Source organism: Bos grunniens, chromosome 2, assembly GCF_055505025.1.
Source record: "Bos grunniens cultivar Pamir isolate PY7600 chromosome 2, Bosgru_T2T1.0, whole genome shotgun sequence".
Taxonomy (NCBI): domain Eukaryota; kingdom Metazoa; phylum Chordata; class Mammalia; order Artiodactyla; family Bovidae; genus Bos; species Bos grunniens.
In genome coordinates, this window is record NC_141166.1 from 64,829,064 (window position 1) to 64,852,553 (window position 23,490).

At 43.9% G+C, this 23,490-nt stretch overlaps 1 protein-coding gene across 21 annotated transcripts in view; it reads right to left on the reverse strand.

Annotated features, from left to right (window-relative positions):
• Positions 1 to 23,490, reverse strand: part of RALB (RAS like proto-oncogene B) — a 75,218-nt gene that overhangs the window by 22,683 nt on the left and 29,045 nt on the right. For 2 of the 21 annotated variants that reach the window (XM_086349408.1, XM_086349392.1), the window contains exon 2: positions 326 to 455. The exons of the other annotated variants lie outside the window; for them this stretch is intronic. The gene's annotated coding sequence lies outside the window, so the exon portion shown is untranslated. The remainder of the gene's footprint in view (positions 1 to 325; positions 456 to 23,490) is intronic. 21 annotated transcript variants of the gene reach the window in all.

The window sequence follows — 23,490 nt, forward strand, 5'->3', positions numbered from 1 at the left end:
CAAATAAGCATGTCAAAGTGGCATCTCTGGGGGAGGCATACCCTCACCCCCTTCAATGCTCAGTACAAAGTTTAGAAAATATACAAAACTATCTTTAAAATAGAAAAACATCCTGTCATCCAGAGATATTCGCTATTATTATTTCCTGCTTGTATTTTAATCAATATATACTTATACTTTAATCCATATACCCGTATATAATCTTATACTTTAATTCCTATATTTAAAATCTTTCTAAGAACATATATATGTAGGTTTTCGTTTTATTTTTCATGTATAATATCTACCTGTCTTCTTAAACAGAGAAGAATGAACATAATCATACCTTTTCTGGATGATTTAAAGATCACCATCTCTATGGAAACCAGCTGTGTGACCAACCTTGGGCTGCTCCAGGTGGGATCACATGTCTACTTGCTCCCCTCAGGCTGGATCCTCAGTCCACTCCTCCTTTTCTTTTTTAAAAAAATATAATTTATTTGGCTGCTCCAGGTCTTCTTGTGGCATATGGGAATCTAGTTCCCTGGACCAGGAATCAAACCTGGGCCCCCAATGTTGGGAGCATGGAGTCTTAGCCACCAGACTGCCAGCTCAGTTCAGTTCAGTCACTCAGTCATGTCTGACTCTTTGCGACCCCATGAATCGCAGCACACCAGGCCTCCCTGTCCATCACCAACTCCCGGAGTTTACTCAAACTCATGGCCATCGAGTCGGTGTTGCCATCCAACCATCTCATCCTCTGTCATCCCCTTCTCCTCCTGCCCCCAATCCCTCCCAGCATCAGAGTCTTTTCCAATGAGTCAACTCTTTGCATGAGGTGGCCAAAGTATTGGAGTTTCAGCTTTAGCATCAGTCCTTCCAAAGAACACCCAGGAGTGATCTCCTTTAGAATGGACTGGTTGGATCTCCTTGCAGTCAAGGGACTCTCAAGAGTCTTCTCTAACACCACAGTTCAAAAGCATCAATTCTTTGGCGCTCTGCTTTCTTCACAGTCCAACTCTCACATCCATACATGACTACTGGAAAAACCATGGCCTTGACTAGACAGACCTTTATTGGCAAAGTAATGTCTCTGCTTTTGAATATGCTATCTAGGTTGGTCATAACTTTCCTTCCAAGGAGTAAGTGTCTTTTAATTTCATGGCTGCCATCACCATCTGCAGTGATTTTGGAGCCCCCAAAAATAAAGTCTGACACTGTTTCCACTGTTTCCCCATCTATTTCCCATGAAGTGATGGGACCAGATGCCATGATCTTAGTTTTCTGAATGTTGAGCTTTAAGCCAACTTTTTCACTCTCCTCTTTCACTTTCATCAAGAGGCTTTTTAGTTCCTCTTCACTTTCCAATTATGTGCTTTTTAATAAGTGTTCTAAGCAATTAACTAGATAATTAAGCACATTTGAATTGTTACTAAAATAGGGTAAGTGGGTTGAGGAGCAGGCCTCCCCAAAGGCTCAGGTGGTGAAACTGCTTTTGACCGAATTTCTAGGCCACGACCATTGCTCACTACAGGGCTGAGGCCAGTGCCTGAGGCTGCAAACTCCAGAACACCAGCCTGCCACATTATTTCTCTGAAGGAACCTTGCTTCCATGAATTATTATAGTTGTATGAAAATAGAGAAATCCTTTTCCAGATTAGAGGCAAGGGTGCTTTCAAACACATGTAGACATCTAATTCTGAGCTATTATTTTCAAAATGCAAAGTCAGTTTCTCTAGAAGAAACCATAATAAATGGACTGAGGACTGGTTTGACAAATCCACAGATATTGCCAAAGTGTCTGTGTTCAGAGCTCAAGAACTGAAATAATCATGGTGGCTCTACAGTCTGTATGACCCGTGAGCAGCTGACATGAAGAAGGAGAGGGCAGGAGGATCAGCCGTGTCCCGGCCCTGGACCTGACCTGGAAATGGCAGATGCCAACCCTCCAGACTCCTGTCCCTGGAGATGATAAATCCCTATTTGCTTAAGTCATTCTGAGTCTCTTCATTGTTACTTGTACTGAAAGCATTTCAGAAGGACTCTTTGCACTCAAGAAACTCAAAGTCTAGTGATTAGTTACGGAAGCTGAGTAAATGATTCTAGTGTGGGCTGACAGATTCTACGGCAGAAAGTACAGAGGAGGGACTTCCAAACCAGAGAAGAAGGTCAGGGGACATGACCCTCAGTCCTGCAGGAGAACTGAGCCCTGAAGGAAGTGGCCACAGAGGCTTCAGAAGTATAGAGCAGGGACTTCCAAACCAGAGCAGAAGGTCAGGGGACATCTCCTCAGTCCTGCAGGAGAACTGAGCCGTGAAGAAAGTGGCTACAAAGGAGAAGAAATACCAGGAATAAAACATGGCAGTGAGGCTCAGGAAGGTCACATTGATGATTTCATGTTTATAACAGATAAGCTTCACCAATAAATGTGTTCTTAAAAAATAACACAGCAGTCCTTTCCCCCAGCATTTTATTATGAAAAGTTCCAAATTTTCAGAAAAGTAGAAAGAGTTGCATAGGGAACCCATATTCTTATCACCTGGATTCTATAGTCAACATGTTGCTACTTTTGCTTTATCGCAGACCCAGTCACCGGGCATCCCTCTCCCCATCCATCAATCCACTGGGCTTTCTCACATGTTTCCATGGAAGCTGCAGACATCAGCACCTGCCATCCCTAACCAGCAGACATCTGTTTTTTACAAAGCAATTATACCTCTCCCAGAACTCTTAATCTCTTTTCATGAACTGTTTGAGTTCGTCACCAATACCCAAAAGCCACAACACAGACTTTCCTTCAGGGCCCATAACACCAAGTCCTAGCAAGTTCACACCTTAGAGTAGGAGGTCTTTTACTGGGGACTTGAGAAACACACCAGCAGACACCCTTTACTATGTCTCTACCCACCAACAGGAAAGCTCTAAAGTAGGCTTCATTTTTTGTCCGAAAAACTTGTAAACATGACTCTGTGCTAAGTTGTGCATCTCTGCCCTTAGAAAACTCAATCTAAGGAAAGACATATAAACAGAGCATGGAAGCAGAACTGCCCACATGCAGTGATAAAGATGGGCCAAGGTCTGATGGAAAGTGTAATGAACTCTGGGAAAAGAAGCAGGGAAATGTTCAACATTGAGTCTGAGTTCATTCAGCAGTGGGCGTGAGAGAAGGGTGCTTTCCACTTGGAACAGAGGGCACGTGCCAAGCAATGGTGGCAGGAAGCATCTTGGCGGGTCCTGATGCCACGTGACAGTGAAGCACAGGTGTGAGGCAGGAAAGTGCCAGGTGTTGGGTCTCAAAAGCCAGACTGGTCATTTACATGCGTGTCTGCTGTCGCTTCAGTCGTGTCTGACTCTTTGTGACCCTATGGACTGTAGCCCGTCAGGCTCCTCTGTCCTTGGGATTCTCCAGGCAAAAATGCTAGAGTGGAGTTGCCATGCTCCCCTCCAGGGCATCTTCCCAGCCCGGGGACCGAACCTGCAACTCTTTCGCCTCCTACATTGGCAGGCAGATTCTCTACCACTAGTGCCACCTGCGAAGCCCTGTTCATCTACAAATGAACCTAAAACACTGTCTTTAGAAACATATCCTACAGAAACAGGGAGCCACTGCAGGGTGGGTCCCCCAACCCAACCTTGCTGGAAGGCTTCGGGTCAGTAAGAATGAACATCTACCCTCCCACACAGAAAATCAAGCCAGCTTCATTTAGATGGCTTGGCAGGGAAGCAGAGAGCTGGGTGGTGCTTGTCCTGTGTAATATTCTATAGGGCTCACTAGCATTAGACTGGGCTCCCTACCACTTAGTGTTGATTCAAATACAAGAATGCATATTTATCTGAGAAGTGAAATTCCGAAAATAAATCATGATATGCAAACATAAACCATGCAAATGTGTGTTGTGAGGAGGGGGTGGTTTCTACTGCGCCCCAGTCCCCTGGGCTAACATGGTCATGAGTCTTTCCTAGGCTGGAAGAAAACAAATTGGTAGGTGGAGTCAAAATGAAAAATATAGTACCTTGTCTGTATCATAGGGTTGTCATAAAAATCAAATGAGAATTTAAAAATTCAGGAACAAATTTACTCCTCAGTCCTCATAAAATTCAAGTGTCCTGGGTAAGACGGTGCACAAACGCACACAGGGAGTGATCCAACACTTTACACACGCCAAGAACTGCACTTAGCACTTCTTCTTCAGATAGTAACCTGGATACTACTAACAGGCCATCATCATAATATTTCAGTCTCTCAGAATATTATTCATGTTTTTAATCCTTGAGATAATCAAAATGGGAGAGAATCCTAAACCTGGGACACTTTAAGCACCAAAATAATTACTGGCAGTAAGGAAAGCAGACACTAAAAAATGAGGAATTCACGAATCCATACCTATAAAAAATATTAAACAAGGGAGACAGGAGGGCTTCCCCTTAGGGAAGAATGCCAACAGCAGGCAAACAAACACAGGGGTGGGAAAGTGAAAAAAACAAAAAAATCAACATTTTGCAGCTATCAGAGTAAAGACTGATTCAGGCAAGAATGGTTAGTAGATGCTAAATCTAAAGGGGAGATTGAGATGAGGAACAGGATATTTGCACGGTCTTAAAGTGTCTCCACAGATTACTTATGAATCAGACTCTGCACTTGAGTAAGCAGCACTATTCTAAGTGTCAGGACAACTCCCAACTGTTCAAACCATTTCCTGTTACAATCCAAACTAGGAACAACCCGATCTAAATTAGGTCATGAAGGACCCTCCCCCCAAAACAGCATTCTCAGACATGAAGGAGCCCAGGAGACAGACGGATTGCAGGGACAATAAACACTGAATATGAAAAAAGAAGAGCGAAGTGATGCCATCTATGCTGCTGCTGCTAAGTCGCTTCAGTCGTATCCGACTCTGTGCGACCCCATAGACGGCAGCCCATCAGGCTCCACTGTCCCTGGGATTCTCCAGGCAAGAACACTGGAATGGGTTGCCATCTCCTTCTCCAATGCATGAAGTGAAAAGTGAAAGTGAAGTCGCTCAGTCATGTCCGACTCTTAGCGACCCCATGGACTGCAGCCTACCAGGCTCCTCCATCCATGGGATTTTCCAGGCAAGAGTACTGGAGTGGGGTGCCATTGCCTTCTCCCACCATCTATGCAGGCAACGTCATTTCCATCAGCACTGAAAATCCTATTTCTCAGCATCTAACACCTATTATTACATCTAACACAAAATATTACATCATTGTGACAAAATGACTGTGTATGTGGGTATTCGTGAGAATAGAAATTGACAGCACTGAGTCCCTACATCACTGTCTTTTTAATGATATGACACAAACTTCTGATTTGTAAACAGTCTCACACGCATTCCCTGGACAGAGAGGTAGGTAGTGTCTTCTTCATGTGCATGTCTCCAGGGCCTACAGAGAATCAGAGACCTAGAGATGCCCAGAGAATGAATAAAGAATGAACGAACGATGAGAGAAGAGCTCTAAAAAATAAAAATAAGGACACATTTTAAACAATTTTCTGTAGTAAAAGTACATTTCTCATCTACCTTCAAGGAAACATTGGCTCGAATGTTACATTGTGAACAGTGATTCTAGAAGGTAAGCAATTAAAGCAGCAGCCCTCCCCAGAGGTTTTTTTATTATAGTTTAGCAATAAATGCTGTTAGCTACAAAAATCATAATTTTTAAATGCACACATGTGCACATGTACACAAACATGCTCAGCAGCCAATCTGAAGAGACGAGTCAAAGATGAATAATTATAGATCAGAAAGATAATAACTCCAATAGATTGAAACATATCTAGCCTGTTCACAATGATATTATACCAAAAAGCACCTTATTCATCACCTTTGGAGGACTAATAAACAAATCATTATTTTAAAAACTGGTAAAGGAAAAGAATTAAAATTTATCTTGCTTCCCTCATGCCAACTGTGAAGCGAAGATTCCCTTAACAAAATAGTCTAACTAATCAAGAACAATAAAATTTGGGATATCACCACTTTGCAACTCCTCATGAGTTAAGAAATCAAGGTATCGGGGGAATTCCCTGACGGTCCAGTGGTTAGGACTCTGTGCTTTCACTGACAAGAATGCAGGTTTGATCCCTGAAAGGGGAATTAAAATCTCACAGGCTGTGTGATGCAGCCAAAAAAAGGAAAAGAAGTTGAACATCAGTGGCTGCTAACATTACAAAACAGATACAACTTGACATCTTGAGAAAGACACAAAACCATGAAAGATGTAGTCTTTCAAAAAAAAAAACACACAACAAAAACTTCTAAATCTAACTACTGAATTACTGGAAGTGCAGGCCACAGAGGAATATGCTGAATATACCAGACACACCGTCAGCAACACAGAAGCTTCAGAAGCTCTGCGCAATAAGCCACCCAGTTCCGTCAACAAAGTTCAAGAAAAAAAGATGAAGAGGGAACCTGTAAATTATGAGACCTAAGAGTCATATCAACTGATTAAAATATATGGACCTTATTCTGATCCCAAGCTGAACACACAAACACACACATAAGAAGACTAGAGAATTCTGAACATTTGGCTGGATTGGATAATACTAAGGAATTATTATTTAAAAATTTTTTTTCAAGTGACTACATTTAACTTCATTACGAATGAAGCTAAATGAAATATGGAATTTGTTTCAAAGTTATCAAGGGGAAGAGAGTGAGTAGGGACATAGAGGAAATAAGATTAGCCATAAATTGGTCAGAAACTGTTGAAGCTGATTGATAAACACAAGGCAGTTTGTTTTATTAGTCTTTGCCCTTTTGTTTAAATTTGAAAATTTCCACACTAAACAGCTTTTTAAAATAATGAGGACAAAAATATAGGTGCCTGGGTCCCACTCCCCTAGAGATTCCAAATTAGGCACACGGAAACCTAGGTTGTGTCCAGGTGATTCCAATTCACGCGTAGATTGAAAACCATCCCATTAGACTGAGTTCTTTGAGAACAGAGTCTGTATTTTGTTTACTGCAATGTCACCCATTACCTATCACAGAAAGCATATTTAAATATTAACTGAATGAACTAAGATTGGAGCCAATTTGTCACCTTAAATTTTGAAACAGCTAGAATACTCACCTGGGTGGAAGCAATCTGGAATTCCTGCTTTCTAATAACTGTTAGCCGACAACCTCACAGTTAACAGTATGCTACCACCTTTGTTTTTTCAAGGGCCATAGTTCATTGCTATCTTAAGAAAATTGATTCACTTTTCACAAACTGATTCAAAATTATTTTCCTGATTTTTCTAGTATCCTGGTGGAGATGAGAAATACCATCACTCAGCTCTTCGATGTCATCCCTAGAGATGATCTCTTTATTTTTCATTCATCCCATCAAATGAATTCTTTTCCTCTTCATATTCACCACCTAACCAGAGAATCTTATTCACCACAGACTTTTCTATTGAACTTCTGTTCTTCAAATTCAAGTACTATAATCATCTCCATATATTCACTCTGCAGTTGTAAAGCCTATAGAAATAGAGGATCCCTGAGTAAATAAGAAAGAAAGTTTTTAAAAGACTGTCTTGGGAAAGTGTAGAATTTTACCAAGGATAGGGCAAAATCATGAAGGTTTAGAACAAATGCTCACTTCCAAAGAATGAAATAAATTTAAAGAAACAAAGTGATTCTGATTTGAAAATTCATTCTTGAATTTTCACAATAGAGTAGAAGAGACTTCCCTGGTGGTCCAGTGGTTGAGAATCCGCCTTCTAATGCAGGGTACATGGGTTTAATCCCTGGTTGGGGAACTTAAGATCTCACATGCTGTGGGACAACCAAGCCCACGCACCACAACTAGACAGCCCACAGGCCATAAAAGAGAAGTCCCTGAAGACCCAGCAGAGCCAGAAAAAGCAGCGACAGACAGAAACTCTACAAACCAGGAAACATGTCTGTTAATACTTTATCAAATTCTATCAATACCTAAATTTTAATTTTTACTAAATCAGGTTTGGAACATTGTTAGTGTATTTATAGCAACACTTTGGAATCCTACCTTAAATCATCCATAAAAACAAATGGATAAGCCATGTTACATCATAAATTCCAATTTATGTTTCAATTTTTGATGGACACACTCCCAGGACTAAATTACTACTTTAGTTTCTTAATGATGGTCTGCTTATCAATCTTTATATTGAGGGGAAAAAAAGTACAAGTTGCTTCATCTTCTCTCAGTGAAACCTAGACATTCAATTCAGGGCAGTATTTCACAGATTTGCTTACACACTCAAATCTTCCATATGACGTGTGTGGTGGGAGAACGTGTCTACGGCAAGACTGCCTGTCTCCAGATGCAATGTTGTCAAACCACACATTTAATCACCCAGTAAAACAGTGGGTGTGTACTTTCACATGCTATTTTATTTCTTGCCATAAATCACTAAACTTCTCCAAAGCTCTCCCAACTCTCCTTCAAAATAAAAAAGCAGAGGACTGCTTACAATAATAACACATTAAGAATAACAGGCCCTTTGCGTAATCTCCAAAATATTCAAACAGCTCATACAACTCAACAATAACAACATGATCAAAAAATGCGCAAAAGATCTTAATAGACATTTCTGCAAAGAAGACATACAGAAGGCACATGAAAAGATGCTCAGTGTCACTAATTATTAGAAAAATGCTAATCAAAACTACAGTGAGATACCTTACACAAGTCAAAACAACCATCATCAAAAACCCTATCAACAATAAATGCTAGAGAGGGTGTACAGAAAAGGGAAGCCTCCTGTACTGTTAGTGTTAGTTGCTCAGTCATGCCCGACTCTTTGCAACCCCATGGACTGCAGCCCACCGGGCTCCTGTGTCCATGAGATTTTTCAGGCAAGGATACTGGAGTCAGTTAGCCATTTCCTTCCCCAGGGGATCGTCCCAACCCAGGGATCAAACCCGGGTCTCCTGTACTGTTGGTGGGGATGCAAATAGATGCAGCTAATATGGAGGTTCCTTAAAAATCTACAAACAGAACTACCATATGATCTAGCAATTCCAGTTCTGGACATATATCCCAACAAAACTTTAATTTGAAATAATACATGCACCCCCTATGTCCATAGCAGCACTGTTCATGATAGCCAAAACATAGAAGATAGTACATATATACAATGGAATACTACACAGCCATAAAAAGACAAAATACTACAAAACATAGAAGATAGTACATATATACAATGGAATACTACACAGCCATAAAAAGACAAAATAACACCATTTGCAGCAACATGGATGCAAGTAGAGATTATCATACTAAATGAAAAAGACAAATACCATATAATATCACTTATACATGGAATCTAAAATATGGCATAAATGAACCTAACTACAAAGCAGAAACAGACTCCCAGACATAGAGAACAGACTGTGGCCACATGGTGGGGAGAGGGACTGGAAGTTCGGGGTTAGCAGATGCAGACTATTACATAGGAAATGGAAAAACAATAAAGTCCTACTATATAGCACAGGGAACTATATCCCATCTCCTGAGATAGATAATAATGGAAAAGAATAAAAGGAATATATGCGTATCTATTATGTACACATATGTGTACATATGTATGTGTGTACTTCAAAGTACATGTGGTAAAGTGAATTTTAAAAAGATTTCACTACATAACACACAACATACACAATTAAAGTACTGTCTGCCTAGCATCCTTTTCCAGAGACGGCTCCCCTCCGCCAGCCTCAAGGCTGTTACAGGAGGAGGACAGGGCTGAGGCAGATGAGAGATCCATGTTAGTATCTGGCCCCATCCTGGGGGAGATGCTGATTCCAAGGAGGGCACCTGACCCAAGTTTGGGTGGGAGGCTGAGAGGGCTGGCTCCATGGTGGTTGCAGCTGGGAGAGGAGCCCTGGGGCAGAGCTGAGAGAGAAGCAGGAACCACTGAGGCCCTTCAAACCATGCACTGCTCCTTCCAAAAGGAGGGCAGTCTCCCAGCTGGGATTTGGGAATGTCAGTCATTTGATTTTTTATGAGGCACCAGAAATCTGGGTTTTTATATGCAATCTCCCTTTTTTCAACGTTAGTAACTCAAATCTGTTTTTAAAAGCACTGTGAGCAAACAAAGCATGTCTGCAGGCCACTCAGTTTCACAAACTGACAGCTGTCCTTTTTGCCAAGTAGGAGAAGCTGATCTACAGCAAGAAAGAGCGACAGAGCCGCACATGGCGAAAAACACTGGCCAGGCCCAGCAACATCCGGGGTGGTGGTTCCAGCCATGCCTGAGCCCTGCACATCCTCTGCTCCTTCCTGTGGCTTCATTTTCTCTCTGAGTCAATGGCATACACTTGCACCCTCCCAGTATATCCTCTTTTGGGAAAGCGGGGGAGGTGTAAGTTAGGAGTTTGGGGTTAACATATATACTCTACTATATATAAAACAGATAACGAACAAGGACCTACTGTTCCAGCACAAGGGAACTCTACTGAACAAGTTCCAGCACAGGGAACTCTACTCAATATCCTGCAATAATCTATAATGGAAAAGAATCTTCAAAAGAACACACACACGCACATACCCCTGAATCACTTTGTTGTATACCTGAAACTAACATGACAATGTAAATCAATTATACCTCAATTAGAAGGGAAAAAAACCCTCTGTGGCATGATGCTGCTTACCTGACATTTCTGTCCCTTCTTGCCCAAGGCTCCAGGTGACAGCACACAGAGCTTGGAAGTGTACAAACAACTCAAGCCCAGAAACTGAGATCCAGGCAGGGCCAGGGGAAAATACATAAGAACACTTCCTCCAACACGAACTCCAACATCAATTCTGCTAAAGGAGCTTCCAGGGAATCCCAGCACTCTGCCTCTGTATGTCAGGACTCTTGTCCACGATGAAATATGCCCCCAGATGAAAGCAACTTAAGCAAAAAAGTCCTGGATTGGCTCACACAGCTGATGTTCAGGAACAGAGCTCACTCCAGGGACCCAGACAGCAACTCTGGGATCCACACTTTCTCTGTTGCTGGTCCCCCCAACCATCGCACCCGCCCCCACCCCCAGATCCCTCGCCATCAATGCTCAGACCCGATGCCTCCTCCTGTGGTTTTCCACAGACACCTCATGTGCTCACAGAGGCCTCCCGGACCTCACATCCCCCATCCCCTGCCCTGACTGCAGCCTGCAGTTCCTTTTTTTTTTTTCTACTTCCTTGTTTTTTGCTGTTTATCCCACTACAGGTGAAACTCCATGAGGCTGGCCCCAGGGCTGCCTTTTCCCTCTCATATCCTGCCACTGTAGGGATATTTCCCTTTATCATCAAATAAAGCATGCTGCAACCTAAGTAACACGAATTTTACCCAAACTACGGTCATCATGGGAGAAGGAAATGGCAACCCACTCCAGTATTCTTGCCTGGAGAATCTCCATGGACACAGGAGCCTGGTGGGTTATAGTCCATGGCACTGCAAAGAGTCGAACATGACTGAGCAACTCACACTACATAATTATGGTCATCATGAAATCTGCTGCTGCTAATTCACGTCAGTCGTGTCCAACTCTGTGTGACCCCATAGATGGCAGCCCACCAGGCTCCTTCGTCCCTGGGATTCTCCAGGCAAGAATACTGGAGTGGGTTGCCATTTCCTTCTCCAGTGCATAAAAGCGAAAAGTGAAAGTGAAGTTGCTCAGCTGTGTCTGACTCTTCGATCTATGGACTGCAGCCTACCAGGCTCCTCCATCCATGGGACTTCCCAGGCAAGAGAACTGGAGTGGGGTGCCATTGCCTTCTCCTCATGAAATCTAGCACATGGCATATATATGACATTTGGGGATTCATCCACATCTTATTTCTGGTCAATCAGTTCAGTTCAGTTGCTCAGTTGTGTCCGACTCTTTGTGACCCCATGAATCAAAGCACGCCAGGCCTCCCTGTCCATCACCAACTCCCGGAGTTCACTCAAACTCATATATTTATTATAAGCACCATTATTTCTGGTACTTATAGTCAAAAGCCTAAAAACTGTAAGCCACTACTTCCTTATTTTAAAAACAAAGGTTGACAAATGAATAATATTAATATATTGTCTCAGGTTTGACAAGTTGCCACTAAAAATTTTTAATCTCTTAAGGTTGTTATTTCAGTCTTCTTTGAACTTATTCTGAGGCTGTTGTTATTAGTGATGAGATACCCACAAAACAGATTACCATCACCAGGTAAAGTAAGTTTATTTATTTGACAAGTCTACACATAAATAAAAAAACTGTAGCCTCAGTGGTTGGGTGTTTCAATCCAATATGCAAACTCCCTACAATTATACCAGAGATACTCTAAAAATTAGAGCACCTAGTTTTTATAGGAATCTCATCATTTCACCCACTGCTTTCAATGAGGATTTATGGTCACTTGATTGCTCTCTGATTGGCAGTGGCCTTTCTGACTGGCCATTTCTTGTGTGACTTTGCCTCTTAAAAGGGAGCCAGGGCCCCTGCAGGGGACAACTGAACCTGGGTGGTCAGGTGACAGGAATAGCAGGACAGTTGCTCTGAGCTCCAGGGGCTGCTGGTCACCCAGCCAAGGGTCTCTACAACCACAGATTCATGAGGGCCACTGCTCAGCCTCCAGTAAATCTTTCTAGAAAATGAAGATGCTCAGACTGGACCTCTCCATTTGGTAAGTGTGTACTGTCTTATTGCTTTTCATGATACAGGGATTCCAGGAGTGATGATCCTGGCAGGAAACAACTGAAGTCTGAGTCTTTCTGTAGTCTTAGCCTTTCCCACATGGACTGACTCAGAGAAGGAAACTCGAGTGTCCCCTCCCTGTGTGTGGCTGCTACAGCCATCAGCACCAGGGAACAGAACATTTTTATCTTCTCATACAGATAGACTCAGTTTCCATTTCTATGAAAATACGGAAGCTGAATTAAATGATCAAAGTTCCTTTCCAATTTTTTTTTTTTCCTGAAATTAGGCCTGCAAAACAAATTAGTGCTCCCCTGTGCCTAAGGAAATTTCTTTTAGTTGTTTCTGTTGCCTAAAGCATATCTCTAATCTGTTTTCCTGCCTAAGGCGGGGGGAGGGGGAGTGGCAAACAAACAAAACTAAATAAAAACAAACTCAATTGACTAAAACAAAACCACCGAATGCTCTAAGTTGCTCCTTGGAAGCCTCTGGTCTATACATCTGGGCACAGGTTATTCCTTCCTCTTGATGAAAGGTCCACCTGAATATCTCCTCCACCACCTCCCCAGGCCCCACACCCCAGTGTAGCTGACCCTCCCAGTCCATGTGGGCTCCCATACGCACCACCACCACCCATAGCTGCACTGAGATGAACAGTGTTTTCCTCCTGGATGTCTGTCCCTCCCACTACATTGAGAGCTGCCGTGTGCCTGACACTTAGGAGATGCTCAGACGCTCAGCCCTTGATTAAAAAAAAACAAGTTCTCCCTCTGGGTTGAGAGTCCTCAAAAGGACAAGTGGTAACTAGTAAGATCTGAAAAGTTAATTTGCTTAAAGGGTAACATTTGTGAACTACAAGCAAAACAAGGAACAAGGGGAGGTAATTTTCAAGCTCTGATTTTTTTTAAAGAATGTGTAATCACTTCTGAAATAAAGACCTCTCCTACAAGACCCTCACTCCCAGTAGAATCTGGGGATCTCACAGGCCTTGATGAAGGCCACCTATTTAGACAGACTTAAATTCCTTCTACCTGCAAGGGAGTCACGAAAGCTACTTCACTTCCTGATGGCTGAATGTCAAGTCGGGAACTAGCATACATGGCCCTGTCCTGAATGATGTATCCCAGTAAGACCCTGTTGAGAGGTGTGCTACCAGAGTTTCCACTTCTGCATCATCTACTGGCACATCACACGCACACAAGCAGAGCTGTGTGACCTGGAAGGTCTCTTAACTGGTCAGTACAGGGCTGGGAATAGCTGCCCACTGTCCTGCCTCAGGGTCCCCACTCTGAGCCCGACACTGTGTGGCTCCTTTAGTGGACTGGGGTGGGGCAAAAGAGACCTGCAAACGTGGTGTGAAATTCTGGAATTGATGGATCAGAAAACTCAATGAGCGGCAGAAATGCACAGGCAACAAGAGTACAAGCTCTGAAACAAACACCTGGGAGGAAATGTACAGTCCCTGGGACAGTCAGGTTCATAGAAATGAAAAGTAGACTAGTGGGGGCCAGACTGGGGGCCAGGGAGGATGGGGTGAGTGTTTAATGGGCACCAAGTCAAGGCTATGATTTTTCCAGTAGTCATGTATGGAGGTGAGAGTTGGACTATAAAGAAAGCTGAGCACTGAAGAATTGATGCTTTGGAACTGTGGTGTTGGAGAAGACTCTTGAGAGTCCCTTGGACTGCAAGGAGATCCAACCAGTCCATCCTAAAGGAGATCAGTCCTGGGTGTTCTTAGAAGGACTGGTGGTGAAGCTGAAAATCCAATACTTTGGCTACCTGATGCGAAGAACCGACTCATTGGAAAAGACCCTGATGCTGGGAAAGATTGAAGGCGGGAGGAGAAGGGGACGACAGAGGATGAGGTGGTTGGATGGCATCACTGATTCAATGGACATGAGTTTGGGTGGACTCCGGGAGTTGGTGATGGACAGGGAGGCCTGGCGTGCTGCGGTCTGTGGGGTTGCAAAGAGTCGGACACGACTGAGTGACTGAAGTTTCAGAAAGGGATGACAGAAATTTTAGGAGACAGAATACTGTTGATGACTGTACAACAATATGATGTACTTAATGCCACTGAACTATACACGTAAAAATTATTAAAATGGTAAATTTTATGTATATTTTACCACAATTGTCTTTTTATTGTTTGTTGTTGTTGTAGCTATATACCAACTGCAGTGTGGATCAGGAGAAAAAACTGCTCAGCTTAAAGTCTGAAGCCTGCCCCAAGGGAGTTAATGACCTTGGTTAAGTTGCCTTTTTCAGCCTCAGTCTAATGTATAAAATACACAGGAGATCGGTATCCTCAGGGTCATTATGAAAAAAACAAGAAAACACCTATCATGATACCTGGCTCTCAGTAAGCACTTTGCTTTCTGAATATCCCTCTGATATCCTAGAAAAATCTTGAGAGAGAAATTAGCCAAGGAGCCAAAGCTACCCCATGGCCGGGCATCGCCATCGTCAGTGTCCTCTCCTCTAACCGTCCTGCCCCAGCCTCTACCTACTAGCTCACTGGCTCATGTGCCTGCCGGCTGCCACCTCCATCTCTGAACTCGGGCACACTGGACTCCTGCAGCTTCCCCAGGTGCCCCACCCCGCCATGGGCCCATTCTCCTCTTTGCCGGGCCTGAGGCCCCAAGTCCCTCCTGCAAATACGGTCTCCTCCCTCCCCTGGCTCACGATCCTTCCCAGCACCTGCGCCTGGTGTGCAAATGTTGCTGGAGCGGGAAAGAAAGTCACTCAGCCAGCCTTAGGAAGCGTCACCTTCAGTGTGTTTATGATCACACACCAGGAGCCAGCGTTCACTCTACACTCCCAGAAATCTCTCTGCGAGGCTCCCCAGGCCCTCCCCATGCTAGCTCTCCACCAGTGACCTTACCGTATCTCCCCAGAGGCCACTGTTCACCTCCAAATCTACCAGCACCTGTGCCCGCTCCCTCCTCATCTCCTGCTCTCAGCAGAGGCCAGCCTTGCACAGATTTTGGACACCGTGCTGCCCCACCCCCATGCCCAAGAACGTCATTCTGCCGTCATCCTCTTTCTTCTGCATCATTAATCAGCCTTTAATCCCTACAGGGTCCTCTCCAACAGCACACAGACACATTCTGTTTAACCTGCATCCTAAACACACCCCCTTGGTCCCCATCTGTCCCTCTAGGCAGTGACACAAGTTCTCTGCAGGCCTGGTCATCTGGACCGGTGCCTCCCAGGCAAATTACCAGGGAATCTTGTTCAAAGGCACATCGGATGCAGCAGGTCTGGGGTGGAGCCCAGGCTTCTGTACTGCTCGGCCCCCGAGACGCTGCTCCAGCCCCAGACCCCACTCTGAATAGCAGAGTCCAGTGTTTCTTCCCTCACACTTTTATGTACGACATCCCTTCTAATCCATCCCAGCACAGCTTCAAGGAGACCCGTCCCATCAAGGTCACCAATAAACTCCACATTGCAAACTCCAATCAAAGCATTCCTTCCTCCTCACCAATCCTCTCCAGTTCTTTTAAAATGAGCTGTAGCAACTGGAACAAAACCGTGCCCAGAAGGGGAAGGCCCCTAGTGGACCACCCACAGACCCCTCTCCGTCTCCCTCGGGCCTCTGCACCCTGCACCTCTCACGGCACCTGCTGTTCCTCTGGCAGCAGTGGCACCAGCAGAGGCTCCTACCAGGCGTTCCTTCCCTACCTGGCTTCCTAGTGTTAGTTGCCCCCAGAGCTCAGTCTCCCCCTCACCTCTCTAGACTCTCCCCTCGGGGATCCCATTTGTCTCAGCAGCTTCATCGGCAGCCCCAAACTCTCAGAACACGGGCCGGAGTGCGCTCCTGACCTCCAGACTCACTCACTCCCCTCTGCCTTGTGCTGCCTCTCTCAGGGAGGGTGTCTCACAAGAATCTCAAACTTTCTCAAAGTACTTTCTCAAAGTACAACTCTTGCTACCCTGCCACGTTAAAACCTACTCCTCCTCCATTCCCCATATCCAATCATATCCAGGTCTCATCATTAAAGCCAAATACATGAGTCACCTTTGATTCCCCTTGCTCCTTCCCCAACTGAATTCATGATCAGTTCTACTGACTCCACCCAAAGCCACCTGCTTCCTCCACCTCCTCTGCCACAGCTCGGCCCGCCCACCAACTACTGACCAGTCACAACCTCCCAGTTGACCTCTTATCGCCATTTCAGCCCTCTGCAACATCTTCATGCAGTCCCTGCTGTGTGTCCACAGCCCTTTAATGGCTCAGTGTGAATGAAATCCAAACTCTCCACCCACCAGGCCCCCAAGACCGGGAGGCACCTTCCGGCCTGTGTGCCTTCTTCCAGTTTGCAGGGTCTGCCAAGTGCTGCCCTGCAGGATCCCTCTCACACACTCTCCGCTTCTCATCCTGATTTTAGGGGGACCAGAAGCAAGAAGACACACAGTACTGTCAGGAAATTGAAAAAAGGCCCTCAGGGCTGCCTGGAGCAGAAAGGGAGAGGCGGAGCCCGGCATGAGATGAAGCTGGAGAGGAAAGCGGGACCAGGGGCTCAGCAGTTTAGAGATGTTAGACCTTCTGCCGAGAGCACAGAAAAGCCTTCCAAGTGTCACAAGCAAATGGGTGACACGATTAGACTTGCCTGTTGAGGTCCTTGTAGCTATAGTGTAGAAAAGCAGAGGGGCCCAGAGTTGATGAGGAGGGGCAGGGTGGGGCCAGAAGGCCTGGCCTGAGGGAACGACAGTGGACACAGGAAAGGTGACCGGACTTTAGACCTACTTAGGAGGTTATGATATGTGAGTTATAAAGGATATTGGAGAAGGCAATGGCACCCCACTCCAGTACTCTTGCCTGGAAAATCCCATGGACGGAGGAGCCTGGTGGGCTGCAGTCCATGGGGTCGCTAAGAGTCGGACATGACTGAGCGACTTCACTTTCACTTTTCACTTTCATGCATTGGAGAAGGAAATGGCAACCCACTCCAGAGTTCTTGCCTGGAGAATCCCAGGGACGGGGGAGCCTGGTAGGCTACTGTCTATGGGGTCACACAGAGTCGGACACGACTGAAGTGACTTAGCATAGCATAAAGGATATATATTTGGTCATTCAGATAACCTAATTAAAGTGCTCATGTGTGAAAGTGTTAGTCACTCAGTGGTATCCATGGATATCCATGGATATCTTTTCGACCCCATGGATTGTAGCTCGCTAGGCGCAGAGTTTTTCTAGGGACGAATACTGGAGTGGGTTGCCATTCCCTCCTCCAGGGGATCTCCCTGACCCAGGATCAAAGCTGGGTCTCCTGCACTTCAGGCAGATTCTTTGCCAACGAGCCACCAGGGAAACCCATGCTCATGTGCAGCTGGTCTTTGTCCACAGTTTCTGGCTCACCGCTCTGACTCTTGGAATTTTCTGAGTGACGAGAGCAGGGGGAGCGTCTGTCGTTATGTCTGGTCCTGTCCTCAGTTCCTGAAACCAACTCAGAGGTATAAAGGTGAAATGATCACCTCATTGTTCACAACAAGTCCCTGAGGACCACAACTGGGGCACACCTACAAGCTGATTTTGGGGCTCCACCTCAGGACACCAGGGGAACTGACCTTGCAAAGATGGTTGGAACCTTCAGCCCCACCCCCTGATTTCTGGGGAGGTGGGGATTGGAGGCTGAATCTACCACCAGCAGCTGATGATGTGATGAGCCATGCTTATGGAACGGGACCTTGATAAAAACCCAAAAGGTGAGGTCAGGAGAATTTCCAGGTAGCGGAGCAAGTCACCATGGGAGCCTCCAAACTCCACGAGGACCCTGTCCTGTGAACCTCTTCACTTGGCTACTGATTCATACTTGCGAACATCCTCTGTGATAAAGTGGTAATTTAGTGATTAAACGGGTCTGCTGAGTTCTGTGGGCCACTTCAGCAAATTAACCAAACCCAAGCAGAGGGTTTTGAGACCCTGTAGTCGAAAGCCAGTGGGTCAGGCGTACAGATGATGACTGGGCTTGTGACTGGCATGTGAAATCCAGTCAGGGTGTTGTGGGTACCTCCAAGTTGTAGGCGGTTGGGCAGATACACAGCCTGGACCTGTGACTATGAAATGTGGCCAGTCCTGTGGGACTGAGTCCTTGACTTGTGGTGTCTGATGCTGCCTCTGGGTAGCGAGTGTCACGGGTGAGTTGATCTGCAGGACACCCTGCTGGGGTCAGAGAATTCCTCAGTGATGTGACCCCACACACACAACCCACATTGGAATTGGGTGTAGAACCAATTTTTTTAGGAGTTAAAAAATGGCACAGTTAATGAACAAATATATATAACTTGAGATTTTTAAAAGGCTTAATATGCGAGGGTGAGCAGAGGTACCCCTCTGGCTGAAATCCATCCATCCCTACGATGGGATCAACTCATGCACAGTGAATGACTGGCCACAGACCTTTTCCTGTTTTTACTAGCGGAAGGGGGTGGGAGGAAGGAGGGGGATGATGGGAGAGGCAGGATAAGAGGAGATGAAGATACTAGCTCATAAATTAGGGCAGCGGATGGGAAAGGGGCCAAAAACAGGGAGAAAGGAAAGGCAAATTGTGCTGACTTCTCCAGTCTGCCTCCTGGTGACTCTTAACAGCCTTGAACTAGGTTGGAATGAACAAAAGCAATTCTCAGAGGACTTCATTTTCTGAAATTACAGTTTAACATGATTTATGAAGCTTCTTGTTATAAATATGCTTGAGTCAAAGGATATTTGTCACATCAAAGCATTAGAATCATAGAATTTTTAAAGACAGGAAAAATATGCAGATCATTGACTCAGGCTTCTGGCTCGGGGTCCCTAAATCCTTGTCTCCACAGACAGACACTCCAGAAAGATTTCACTGAGAAACTAAAAGAATGAGGCCCTTCTCTCCAGGTGGATAATTAAAACGTGTTAGACCTTCCAAATGGCTCAGTAGGTAAAGAATCCACCTGTGAATGCAGGAATCGAAGGAGACACGAGTTGAATCCCTGGGTAGGGAAAAATTCCCCAGAGGAGGAAATGGCAACCTGCTCCAGTATTCTTGCCTGGAAAATTCCATGGACAGAAGAACCTAGCTGGCTACAGTCCCTGGGGTCACAATGAGCTGAACACAATTGAGCAGAGCAACCACAGTGTTTCAGAGAGAAATGAAGAATTGCTAGGCAAATACTGTCCAAAGATTTAAGGTAATTGGAAGAGTGGCTTTTTTTTTTTTTTTACCCTGGAATGCCATAGTTTATTTACTGGTCTTAGTGTCAGGGCTCTATAAGCACTTTTTCTTGTGATTATGCCTCTTCCCTGCCCCCTTTAAAAAAAAAACAAAACTTTTTATTGTGGAAAGTTTCACACATATGTAAGGGTAGGAAGAAGTGTTTAATAAACAGCCTTGTACCCAATCACCCAGGTTCTCTGAGACTTTTTCAGCTACTTTGCCAGTGAGTTTTATGTTTAAAAAATACACAGATGATTAATGACTAATTTTATGCTGTTCATCAAGATCATCATTTTGGCAATCATTTTTAACCAATTTGTTTTAGGGTTAAAAAAAAAAAGAACTTCAGATGTTCCATTTGGTTTAGGAACTAGCAAGATTTTAATTTCTAATTTCCAAAGCTACTGAATATTTGGCTAATTAATCCTAGCATCTGATTATGAAGGACAAGAAGAAAGAACATAAAGTTTCAAGTATAACATTAAAAGTTCTAGAATAGTAATCCAGCTGCATTTTAATCTCCTGTGGTACAGACTTCAGGAAGCACATGAAACAAAACCTTCAAAAAGAAACCATTGAAGCTAGTGTCCAAGAATGCTAATGGTCCTTAAGCTTCCAAAGTGCAGTCCACTCCCACAATGCACCGGGCTGGTCTGTGTGCTGGCAGAAGCGATGGTATACTTCCAGATTAGGTACCAGGTTACCACATTTTCCAGCCTGATCATCCTCCCTTTCCCTCTCAGATCACCTGCTCTCAGGAGAAAGAGAGCGAGCTCCCAAGTTGTGAAGAGTCCTGTAGGGCGGCCACTTGGTAAGGACTGAGGCCTCCACCCAACAGCCATGTGAGTGCCCCACCCTGGGGCAGTGACCACAACCTCGGCAGAGACTCTGAACAAAAGCACCCAGCCAGGCTGTTCCCAGATTCCAGAAACTGTATGATTATGAATGTCTGTTGTTTCAAGCTGCTAAATTTGGGGCAATTTATTACACAGCACTAGAAAATTCATTCAAAAGATAAACTTTAGAGGTAGGCAGTCACACAAGGCCAAACTACTCTATTTCCTTCAACTCATATACCAAGCAAAATTACATAGCTTGGAGTATCAATATTTTAATTTGGATCAGATCGAACTTAATATTCTGTATGTTAATTCCCAATCAGTGGGCCTAAAACATACTATATTAAAATTGCCCACAAGGCACTGACAAAAGCAACAAAGAACAACAACGTACTAGCAATTACCTATTTTTTTAAGTTTTTTTTTTTTTTTTTTAATGTGGACCATTTTAAAGTCTTTATTGAATTTATTACAAGATTGCTTCTACTTTATGTTTTGGCTTTTTGACGATGCAGCATGTGAGACCTTAGCTCCCCAACCAGGGGAGCTGCATTGGAAGGATAAGTCTTAACCACTGGACCACCAAGGAAGTCCCTAACAATTATCAATTAATAACACCTGTTTCTGCATTTAGGTTTCAATTTTTCTAATGGCAAAAACTCAAAGATTTGTCTATAGCAGTAACAGAGAACACCCAGGAAAACAATAAGCACTTGCTTTTTTTTTTTTTAAGGGTAACATAAACATGAAATTGAGACCGGGTTTGCATTCTGTGGTTGCTATGGTAACCACAAGCACCTACCCTCTTTGACAAGCAGCATTCACATTCTCTTCCATTCTTCCTACTCTCACTCACCCAAAAGCTCCCACGTCCTCTTGCCTTCTTTGCCCCTCTACTTTTTGGACCATCCAAGAATATGTACATACTCACCCATATTTGTATTCACAGGAACCAAAAAATGAGGAGCAAAAGGAGACAGCTCATGGTCAAGTGTCCAAGACCAGATACTCAGCTGCCATTAGTCAGATCAGGGGGTCTGTGTGAGCAGACATCTAATGCTCAATGAATACCAGTTTCCTTCCTCCTCCTCACCTCCCCCCAGGCTTCCCGGTATGGTGAGAATAGCTTCATTTTCTCTGGTACTTGCTCAGTTCTCCTTCATTCAGACTCCTCAGCAACTTGCATTCACTTCAGAAAAACATCCAATGGGCTGTTTGTTGAGAGGTACAGGCAGCCCCCAACTTAGGAGGTAACCTACGATTTCTCAACTTTATGATAGTATAAAAGCAATATATGTTCAGTAGAAACCATACTTCAAATTTTGAATTTTGATCTTTTTCTGGGCTAGCAATATACAGTAAGATACTCTCTTGTGTGCAGACAACCTATATAGACATATCTCCCCAAAAGATATACAGATGGCCAACCAGCACATGAAAAGATGCTCAACATTGCTAATTATTATAGAAATGAAAATCAAAGCTACAATCATCTCACACCAGTCAGAATGGCCATCATTTAAAAGTCTACAAATAATAAAATGCCAGAGAGGGTGTGGAGAAAAGGGAACCCTCTTACACTGTTGGTGGGATTATACATACATTGGTGCAGTCACTATGGAAAACTGTATGGAGGTTCCTTAAAAAGCTAAAAATAGAACTACCATATGATCCAGCAATCCCACTCCTGGGCATATATCCAGAGAAAACTAATTCAAAAAGATACAGGCACTCCTATGTTCACAGCAGCACTATTAACTTCCATTAACTATTAATTTCCATGCCAAGGCATGGAAACAAGCTATATGTCCATGGGAAAATGAATGGATACAGCAGATGTGGCACATATATACAGGGGAATACTACTCTGCCATAAAAAGAATGAAATAACCTCATTTGCAGCAACATGGACAAACCTAGAGATTATCATACTAAGTGAAGTAAGACAGACAGAAAAAGACAAATACCACATGATATCAGTTATGGGGGGATCTTAAAGAATAATACAAATGAACTTATATTCAAAACAGACCCACAGACATAGAAAACAAACTTATGGTTACCAAAAGGGAGGGTGACGTAGGGGAGGGAGGGGAAGGGGAGACAAATTAGGAGGTTGGGATTAACATATATACGCGACTACATATAAAGCAGATAAACAACAAGCTCCTACTGTATAGCATAGGGTACTTATATATCCAATATCTTGCAGTAACTTTTAATGGGAAAAATCTGAAGATGAATATATATATGTAAGTATATGTGTGTGTTAGTCGCTCAGTTGTGTCCAACTCTTGCAATCCCATAGTCTGTAGCCTACTAGGCTCCTCTGTCCATAGAATTCTTAGGCAAGAATACTGGAGTGGGTAGCCATTCCCTTCTCCATATATGCATGTATATATGTGTATATATTTTTTATGTGTGTGTGTATATATATATGTATCACTGTGCTGTACACCTGAAACCAACACAACATTGTAAACCATCTATACTGCAATTAAAAAAAAAGACCCTCTCCTGTGATGATGGGCCACAGCCCCATTCAACATAGGATCATGAGGGTGAACAACTGATACAGAACAGTCCATACCCTCCAAACCCACAAAGCCAGTCTGCCTTCCACTCTGAATACAGAATTCAATAGGTTACATCAGATATTCAACACTACAAGACAGGCTTTGTGTTAGGTTATTTTTTTCCAAATGGAGGCTGAGGAGTGCTCTGAGCAGGTCTAAGGTGGACCAGAATAAGCGATGAGGTTCAGAAGTGTATTAAATGTATCTTTGACTTATGATATTTGTAACCTATGATGCGTTT